Below are 8,533 nucleotides of genomic sequence, written 5' to 3'. Positions count from 1 at the left end.
CTGATTTATTTAATGTGTGTGCGCAAGTCGCGGAATTAAAAGCAGCACACCCGCGGGTAACGTACTCTGCGCGGGCCGCCACAAATTGCCTCCCCAACCACGACCGCGGCGGTATCTGTTGACGATAACAACGATGATGGTGATGATGATGATGATGATGGTGGTGATGATGATGATGGTGATGATGATGATAAAAAACGGACACGCGTAGAAAAGCGTCACAAGTAGTTCCAATGAAGAAAATGCGCGTTTCCGGCCCGGACCTGTCATCCATTAGCGTCATAGTCTCCGACGCGTTCTCCGCGCGGTAGGGCACATAGATACCCCCTACACCACACAAACACACACACGCACGCGCGCCACACACACACACACACACACACGCCATTCCCGTGCATCGTTTGCGAGCGCGGAGTGACGTAATTTCCCCATTGTTAAAATAAACTGGGGTGGGACAATAGGCGGTGTCAGTAATAACGATCACACAGACACGGTTTCACTAATTTGTTTTACACCATCGGTTTGATTCACGTTAGACGATACCGTAGTTTTGATCGTTGTACACAAAGTCTGTGTGCGGACGGTGTCGCTCTCTCCTCTCTTCTCTCTCTCTCTCTCTCTCTCTCTCTCTCTCTCTCTCTCTCCTCTCTCTCTCTCTCTCTTCTCTCCTATCTCTATCTCTCCCTCTCTCTCTTATCTCTCTCTCTCTCTCTCTCTCTCTCTCTCTCTCTCTCTTTACCGTCTCACTTTTTTGTGCGCTTTTTTGCTCTCATTCTCCCGAACTCTCATCGCGCTACCTCTCTGCTCTCGTTTTCGTGACCAAACACAAGGAATAGCTGTGTGCGCGCGTGTGTGCGCATCTCTCCGCTAAAAACAAAGGTGCATCCATAGTAATGCGCAGAATCATCACACCGGAGTCACCAATTCATTATGACAACAGAAGGCGCGTACGTTTAGCTCGGCATCGCATTAATTCCCACACCGCCGAGCGCCTGCGCTCCAGCGGTCCGCCGAGTGCTTGTCTTCGATTTGAGCCAATTAACCACGATAATGATGCGAGCGTCTCTGTGCCGGGCGTTGGCGAGATGTTTGTACAAGCGGTTCAAGCCGAAGAAATCGCTCCACCTGGCAAAATACGCCCTATTGTGGCGCTGTGTATACAGTTTAACCATTTCAGCGGGCGCCCTGAAAAAGAGACCGCCAGCGCGCGGGACAAGACAGGCCACAGTGGCCGCTCCGCGATTCTATAGAGCTTTTATCCTGCCGCCGTCTCACGCGGACACAAGTTCGTAAACGCGCAGGCACGTACGAACGAACACACGCACGCGCGTACGCACGCGCACAAACGAACAGATGCACGCACGCGCGTACGCACGCGCACAAACGAACAGATGCACGTACGCGCGTACGCACGCACACACGAACAAACGAACGCATACGCGCACGCAAGCATGCCCGAACACACGCATGCACGAACAAACGAACGAACGAAAGAATGAACGAAGAAATGCGCACGCACGCACACGCACGCACACGTGTACGCACGCGCACACACGCGCGCACGCACACACACGCGCGCACGCACGCACACACGCGCACGCGCGAATGAAGCATGCATACAGACATGCATGCACACGCACACGCTCACAGTAAAGACTGTACTAACCATGCGGCGGAATCCACTCACTGACGCCACCGCACCGCGACAAAGTGCGACTCCGCGTGTGGACAGAGATAGGCAACACAAAGACGACGAAACGAACGACCCAATTACAAAATGAGATGCAAAATGAGATGCGCTTAGTCCGGGCAGACGATAGCGGTTAGATAGCGGTCGTCTGCATGTCTCGTGGCACGTGTGTGTCTCCATCTATGAGGACCCGACAGAGCAGCAGTAATGAGAACTACTGAGGCAACTAAACCGTCCGTCGCTCGGAGAATCTACAGACACCGGTCGCTGCGCTTCTGCTCGACCCATGAGTTCGTTTGAGAATACACACCAAAATTAGATATAACAACCAATAATACTGCCAATAGTAATAGTGATTATAATCATATCAGCAGTGAATAAAACCACCTTATTCACTTCTGATAATATCCCTATTGACCTTTTGTAGCTTTGTGCGTATGTATGTGTGATTGTGTGTATGTGAGAGAGATAATGACAGCGAGAGGAAAAAAGAGCGCACAATCGAGAGAGAGAGAGTACATGCATGTGTGCGTGTATGTCTGTGTGCATATGTGCGTGCGTGCGTGGGTACATATATACGTATACGTGTTAGTAGTGAGCGGTAGGAGTCAATGAGAAGGAATATGGGCGGAAAAGAAGGTGGTGGAAAATGAGGACGAAAGGAAGGAGGAAAAGGTGATAAAGAAGTAGAGGCTGAGGAAGAAAAAGAAGAAGCGGATCTTGTGTTGGCTGGAAACGTATGCATAGGAGATTAAGAGTAAGAGAAGGAGGAAAAGGGAAAAGGAGAGACGAAAGAGTAAAAATAACAAGAGGAAGAGGAGGAAGCCGTGAAGGAAGATGGGTATAGAAAGAAATGGAGAAGGAGACTTACGCGTATTCGAAGCGGCACACGAGATGGTGACCCTGACGCACACAGCAGTAGCAGCCGCAGCAGCAGTAGTAGCAGCAGCATCAGTCGCAGCAATAGCAGTAGCAGTAGTAACAGCAGTAGCAGCAGTAGTATCAGCAGCAGCAGCAGCAATATTAGCAAGCAGCAGCAGCTTATATCATCATCATCATCCTAATCATAATCATTATCGTCGTCGGCATCATCATAATCATCCTCGTCATCATCATCATCATCATCTTCATAATCATCATCATCAGGCGCACATAGCAGCAGCAGCAGCAGTGTGCATCATCATCGTCATCATGCTCACGGCAGCAGCGGCAGCAGGAACCGGTTGTTCGCGGTGCATGCGTGAATCGATGTTTACCCGCTTGTTTAGCTGATTACGGGCCGAGCGGCGGGATGCGTGTCAATCCAGGCCATTGTTTTGCCGCGTAAGCGATCGCCGTTCCGCAAACAGAAACGCCGCGTCGTTTAGCCGTCTTCTTTGACGCGCCTGTTTTAAATTTTCACGCGGAGAGGCGGAGAGAGAGAGAGAGACAGGAGAGGGGTGAGATAAAGAGCGAGAGAGTGGGAGGGAGAGAGAGAGGAATAGATGAAGAGAGGAAAATATTGGTGGTATGATTATAAAAAGAGTGAGCGCAAAAACTTTGTTTATTTATAAAAGCCGAGAGAACAAGAGGAGAGAAAGATGGAGGAGACAAGGCGCGTCATAGCGAATAAGAGAAAAGCAAGATAGAGCGGAAGAGAGAGAGAACGAGAGAGAAAGTGAGAGGACGAACGCGAGAAAGCGAGAGAAAAAAACTTCTTAGTATGACTATAATCTATAAAAGGAGACATATAGAGCGCGGAAGAGAGAGAGAGAACGAGAGAGAGAGAGAAAAAAAGAGAGAAAACCAACAGTCTACAAAAGAAGAGCGTGCAAAAGAAGCTGAGCGTTTAAAACAGCGCGATCACTCTCTGTCTAGTCTACGTCTCTCTCTCTCAGCCAGCCAGCCAGTCGCTGCTGCATGACGGGGCGAATTACAGAGGCGCAAATTGACCCTGATTTATTTAATGTGTGTGCGCAAGTCGCGGGAATTAAAAGCAGCACACCCGCGGGTAACGTACTCTGCCGCGGGCCGCCGCAAATTGCCTCCCCAACCAACGACCGCGGCGGTATCTGTTGACGATAACAACGATGATGGTGATGATGATGATGATGATGATGATGATGATGGTGGTGATGATGATGATGGTGATGATGATGATGAAAAAACGGACACGTAGAAAAGGCGTCACAAGTAGTTCCAAATTGAAGAAAATGCGCGTTTCCGGCTCCCGGACCTGTCATCCATTAGCGTCATAGTCTCCGACGCGTTCTCCCGCGCGGTAGGGCACATAGATACCCCCTACACCACACAAACACACACACACACACGCACGCGCGCACACAGACACACACACACACACACGCCATTCCCGTGCATCGTGTGCGAGCGCGAGTGACGTAATTTCCCCATTGTTAAAATAAACTGGGGGTGGGACAATAGGCGGTGTCAGTAATAACGATCACACAGACACGGTTTCACTAATTTGTTTTTACACCATCGGTTTGATTCACGTTAGACGATACCGTAGTTTTGATCGTTGTACACAAAGTTCCCCCACCCCCACCCCCTCGGTCTAGCTAGCTGTCACGTTGACCCCGTATGACGTTGGGAAAGAGTTGTGGACTGTTGTCTCCACCATAGATGTTCTATAGTACACATATATTTGTGGTCGTTTGGCCCCACACCGGTTCGCTAGTGCGTTCACGCCTACTTCAAACGCTAGACTGGCAATAACACACCGAGTGAGGGGCAGGGAGGGAGCGAAAATGGAGAGTTTCTCAATTAGCTGCTTGTGATCAACACCTCTCGCCGTTGAAGTGATTTTTTACGGCACATTTGTTGTACGTGATCGTACTATAATACAGAGGTTGCTGTTACGATGAATTTGATGCGCACATTCGCGGCGATTTGGGGAAACTTGTTTTTTCGCTTTCTCTCACTCTCTCGCTTGGTTACGCGTTTTGTTTTCACTGAATAAATTTACCATACACGTTTATAATTGCCGTTGTTCGTATTTTTATTGTCGATTTTCTGCTCTTCTCTCTTTCTTGATCTTTATTTCTTTATGAAATGCGATCTGAAGCACTTGTTGAAGTAATTCTAGCGTCCCATCAAAATTTTTTCATCCATATCTTATCGTTCCATATCGCACCCAACATCGATGCCCAACAGCGTGCAGCATACGAAACTACGATAAATATCCACCGCGAGATGGCGCTGTGACCTTATTTGAACTCGTGTATCATGCTTACGCTTTCTCTATCTCTCTTTCGCTTTCTTCACCCCTCCATCTCTCGCGGGCTGTTACTCACAGACAACGCACGCGCGCACGCACACACTACAGTAATAACCCGCGTATAAGAACATAGATTTTAAGAACATGTTAGGCTAAAATTTCCCATTTAGACCCCTTTACATAAGAATCTGTTTTAGGCTAAGATTTTAAAGTAGGTTCTTAATTTTCCATGCAGATGAAGACTTAAAAAGAAACGCAGGTAAAATAAAAAAAGACGAGCTCAACAATATCGATGAATGTGCCAGCACCCTGGCATTGTTATTGAGACACAGTACTGCATTATTGACATATATCTGCAAATGTAAAATATTATCAAACAAGGATACAAGCGTCTCTTCAGTGAAACATAGTTCTTGTCAGCACATGAGAAATAAGCAGATGTATTGTTTCCACATTACAGTAGGCCTACTGTATTTCCATTCAGAATCCAATAGACCAGCAGATGTATTGTTTTGTTAAATACAAACAATCACAGAGCTGTGTTGAATGCAGGTTAGCACTATACGTAAGTTTAAGATTGATCCCTATACGTAAGTTTAAGATTGATCCCTATACGTAAGTTTCGTACAATTACTTAAATTTACTCACAGTTCTTATTTAGGTGGATTATAAAAAAGGGCAGGTTTAGTGATAACACACACACACACACACACACACGACACACACACATACACACATACACACACATACCACGACACCACACATAGGACACAGGCACACACACACCGCACACGCACACGCGCGCGCGCGACACACACACCACACACACACACACACACCACACACACACACCCTGCACACACACGCACGAACACACCACACACACACACCACACCACACACACACACACACACACCACACACACACACACACCACACACCACACACACACACACACCACACACACACACACACACACACACACACACACCACACACACAACACACACACACACACACCACACACACACACACAACACACACACACACACACACACACACATTTATAAAATATTTAAGGCAATCGCGGCGTTGACACATGCTGACAATAGTGATTCCAGCAGTTAATAGGCAATCGCGAGCCAGTCACCGGCGAAATTAGTCGAGAGAGACGAACTCCGCGCGATATCTGCAGGCTGCTTCAACGCACGTTGATGAACGGCGCTGATTAGCATGGTCGCCGCTTAACACAACCTGAGCAGGTAACGAGCACGACAGGTGGCGCTGTGGCGGCGCTCTCGGCGAGCCAGGAGAAGACCACGCATGTTTAGGAGAGTTAGGCGTGATATGTACGGGGGGCAGTTGGTGGAGGCAGGGTAGCGTTTGTGAGGAGTTTTGAGAAGAGTAGTGTATTTTAGTGGAGTTGTGGGAGCAGCGGTACGTGTATGTTAGGAATGTTGTGGCGAGCAGTGGGTAGTGATGAGGGAACTTTTGAAGCAGTTTTTTGTGTATGTAGCCGGAGTTGGTGGAACGAAGTTAATGTATGTAGGGGAGTTGTGAGAGCGAGTAGTGTATGTAGAGCGGAGTATTATGGAGAAACGGTAGTTGTATTTAGGGGACGTTTGTGGGGAGGGTAGTGTATGTAGGGAGTTGTGGAGCAGGGTTAGTGTATGTAGGGGAGTTTGGGAGCAGAGTAATGTATGTAGGGGAGTTGCTGGAGGACGAGGTAGGTGTAGTAGGGAGGTGGTGTGAGACAGGCGGTAGTATGTTGGGGGGTTGGTGGAGCAGTGGCTAGTGTATGCTTAGGGCGTGTGTGGGAGCAGAGATAATGTATGTAGGGGAAGGTTTGGAAGAGGTAGTGTTGTAGGGGAGTTGTGGAGGCCGAAGAAAGTGTATGAGGCGAGTTGTGGAGCAGGTAGTGTATGTAGGGGAGTTGTGGAGCCAAATAGCTGATATCTAGGGAGTGTGGTGGAAGGCAAGAAAGTGTTATGTAGGCGAGTTGTTGGAAGCAGGGGTAGTGGTATGTAGGGGAGTTGTGGGAGCAGGGTTAGTGTATGTAGGAGGGCTTGTGGGAGCAGAAGGGAGTGTTATCTAGGAGAGTTGCTGGAGGAGGAAAGTGCATGTAGGGGAATTGTGGCGGTAGGGTAGTATATGATGGGAGTTGTGGAGGCAGGGTAGTGTATGTGGCGGGGAGTTGTGGGAGCAGGGTAGTGTATGTAGGGGAGTTGTGGGTAGCAGGAGTAATGTATGTGGGGAGTTGTGGAAGGACGTAGTCAGTTATGTATAGGGGGAGTTGTAAGACAGGGAGTATGTGTGGACGAAGTTGTGAGAGGGCAGGGTAGTGTAGTGTAGGGAGTTGTGGGAGGCAAGCGGTAGTATGTGTGGGGGGAGGTGTCTGAGGCAGAGGGTAGTGTATCGTAGGGAGTTGTGGAGGGTAGGTAGGTGTTGTAGGAGAGTTGTGGAGGTAGCGTAGTGTAATGTAGAGGAGTTGTGGGAGCAGGGTATAGTTGTATGTAGGGCGAGTTGTGAGGCAAGGTAGTGTATGTTAGGGGAGTTGTTGCCGAGACAAACGTAGTATGTGTGGGGGAGTTGTGGAGCAGTAGGTAGTGTATGGTTTTTAGGGAGTTGTGGAGCAGGGTAGTATGTTGTGGGGGAGTTGTGGAGGCAGGCGTAGTTGCTGTTTGGGGGAGTTGTGGAGGCAGGGTAGTGTATGTGTGGCGAGTTTGGAGGCAGAAGGGTTAGTATTGTGTGGAGAGTTGTGGAGGCAGGTAGGTGTATGTAGGGGAGTTTGTGGAGGCAGGTAGTATGGCGTTGGGGAGGTGTAGCGGAGCAGGTAGTGTATTATGTGGGGGAGTTGTGGAGGTAGAGTAGTGTATGTATGGGGAGTTATGGAGGCCGGTTAGTGTATGTAGGGGAGTTATTAGGTACTAGATATATTTGTTTGGTCGTGTTGCGCTGATGAACTAGACGGTGTAATTGTGTTTTGATGGCGATAAGGTGCATGGTGGTTACCGCATGCAGGTAGTTAGCTGCTCTCCTATGGCTGCCTACCTGGTCTGGTGTCTGTCTATCTGTCTGTCTGTCCGTCCGCCTGTCTGTCTGTCTGTCGTTCTATCTATCTGTATGTCTGTCTGTCTGTCTGTCTGTCTGTCTGGTCTATCGGTCTGTGTCTGCTGTCTGTCTGTCTTGTTTGTCTGTCTGTCTGTCTGTCTGTCTGTCTGTCTGTCTGTATGTCTGTCTGTCTCGTCTGCTCTGTCCTGTCTGTCTGTCTGTTCTGCTCCGTCCGTCTGTCTGTTGTCTGTCTGTCTTTCTGTCCGTCTGCTCCGCTTGTCCCTCGTCCGTCCGTCGCTTCGTCCATCGTCTCTCTGCCGTTGCTGTTGCTTGTTTGTCTGTTGTGTTGGTGTCTTCTATATAGACTACGACGATTATCAGTAAACCGGCGCGCCATAATCCCCTAATAGCAGAACTGAACCCTTCCGCGGCACGTCTCATTTGATCCCACCACGCCTGACTATTGCCAACCGGCGGTTTGACCTTGTTGCTTGCCAGCGCACTACACACAAACAACATTAAACATAATCAATCGAAAACGACTCATCGAAATTAATTGAACCAAAGCCGAATCAGT

The sequence above is a fragment of the Priapulus caudatus genome, unplaced genomic scaffold (genome assembly GCF_000485595.1).
Source record: "Priapulus caudatus unplaced genomic scaffold, Priapulus_caudatus-5.0.1 Scaffold342, whole genome shotgun sequence".
NCBI classification, from domain to species: domain Eukaryota; kingdom Metazoa; phylum Priapulida; class Priapulimorpha; order Priapulimorphida; family Priapulidae; genus Priapulus; species Priapulus caudatus.
This window is presented reverse-complemented; position numbering follows the sequence as displayed.